Source organism: Carassius gibelio, chromosome B16, assembly GCF_023724105.1.
Source record: "Carassius gibelio isolate Cgi1373 ecotype wild population from Czech Republic chromosome B16, carGib1.2-hapl.c, whole genome shotgun sequence".
NCBI classification, from domain to species: domain Eukaryota; kingdom Metazoa; phylum Chordata; class Actinopteri; order Cypriniformes; family Cyprinidae; genus Carassius; species Carassius gibelio.
The window spans coordinates 21154861-21157157 of record NC_068411.1 but is presented as its reverse complement, the minus strand read 5'-3'; positions in this window follow the sequence as shown (position 1 = coordinate 21157157).

Here is a 2297-nt window from a genome sequence, read left to right as displayed (position 1 = left end):
CTGTCTGTGCACTTTCAATGATGGTCATTTGATACTTGATGTGTGGCGGATGCATCCTTCTTGAGCTCTGTTTCAATTTTATTCAAGTGTGTCTGGAAAATATGAGTTCAGCAGGCTAGCATTGTACAATCTTTTGAGTCAAGAGTTCATTTCACAAAAAGCTCGGTCTTTTCCCTCTGATTTATTGCTGCTTGTGATTACCAGACCGTGTCTTCAAACACTACATTGTTCACTTTTGGAAACATAGCCAAAATATTTTAAATGGAGAAAGAAATGCTTCAGTAGAAGAATTCAATTTCTGCTACAGTAATGTTAATAATAGTAATTTCTACAATGACACTGGTTTTAAATATGCAAGTGGCTGTAGTATTCAGTGTAATATTTGTTAATTTGTGCACAATACTTTTAGCTATTTTTTTTTTTAAGTCAATTTAACATTTTAATTTGGACTTCTGTCCTGAAATTCCTGCTTCTTTCTCTGAATTGTCTGTAGCTGTGAAAGCAGTTCAGGAGGAGAACAAGCTGGCTGCCCACATAATCACTAGTGTCAGATATAGTACAGACCAAACCTGACCAACACACCCCAGTGACCTGCGGCACACACAGCTGCACAGCAACACAAACAGGGAAGAGACCAAAGAACATATAGAACCTAATACAGCCAAGTTTAAGTCTGGCACAATTTCCTGATCCTCTTTTCACCTTCATTTCATTTTCTTTTTTCAACACTGTGGCACATGTACTGTACTCTGTCAAAAATAACACATTTTTATTTACAAGATTTTTATTTATAAGAAAATTATCGTTGTTATTGTCCTTGAGTGAATAGTGTTCTGTCCTTTAGTGAATGTTTATTGCATTATTTTAGTGTAATGTATGTTACCTGATGGCATTTTTTAAAGACCATATGCACCATCTATATACAAGTTATGGACAAATTATTTGCTTTGAACTTTGGTTTATCAAGTTGCTTTATTTACCACCTATAGTGTTGTGGTGGATATCAGTAAAATGGGTAAAAAGTAGATTTTAGTTAAACTTGCTTGGTTTGTTAATATTATATAATTTAATGAAATAGTGGTTATAAGTTATAATAGTTATTATGCATGAATGTGCAATCCTGTTGTACCTGAAAATGGAAACCACAGAAATCCACAAAAAGGAAACATGTTAAAATGAACCATAATGTGATAGAACTCCTGTGTCGATATTAAAATGCAGATGTAGCCACCTGCACCTTGCCATTCATGCATCCAAATAATGGCCAATTACTTCTACAGAGACCTCTGCATCATCTGTTTAGCTGTGGACATGGCTGAATTCTGGGCATTCTACTACTGTTCACATGTATCACCATCAGTTCAAGCCTGGAAAGGGGAACAGAGATGCATGGCAGACACAGTAATGAAGCTCGTATGTGTTGCAGTACACAAGCCATGGACGGTTAAGACAACTGACTCCACTGTGTGATTCTCTCTCTCTCTCTCTCTCTCTCTCACACACACACACACACACACGCTATGCGCAAAACAACTCTGCATTTGAACATTCAATAGCAAATGCTTAAATTAATAACAACACATACTCATAGTCAGAATTACCTCCTCTCCCAGGTTCACAAAATGGTTGTCCATAAAATGCTGTTCTGTTGTAAGTAATCTTAAAGATTCCTAAATGCATGTGCTGTTTGAAGGCCAAATAAAGTGCTAGATACAATCAGCATCTCCTTGACATGGCTGCTTCAACACTAACTGCAGTTACTGAAACCACGCCTTCTTTCTTTGCATGAACATTTGAGAGGCATTACGGAAATATTGCCACATAGTGACATAGACAAGTGGGGGCGTGTTTGAATGAGCCGTTTTAGGGGGGCGGAGTCTTAACTTGATAAAAAATATCTCTTTGGATTTGAGACTTTAGTCTTTGCAACTTTACAGATCTTCTTCGTGTATCAAGAGCTTCTAACACTCCAAATAGAAACGAAAAATTTAAATGGCATCATGCGATCCTTTTGTGGTACTTGAACTTTCATTTAAGTTTTTTTTTTTTTTGTGAATTATCCCTTTTAAAAAATTTAAACCTCATTTCAAAATAACTTTATTGATTTTGCAAAGCTCTATTCATCTCTCCTCTGCTTTTTACAGCAAACCCCATCCTGCCTCTTGCGGTATCTTACATTATCTCCTGGTTGTTGATTTTAGAGATTGGAAGATAAAAGAGGGGTTTTCACCAGTCAAATCCTGTGCACTTGGTAATACTTGCAGACCTGACTTTAGATGTCAGTGATAGATTCTGGA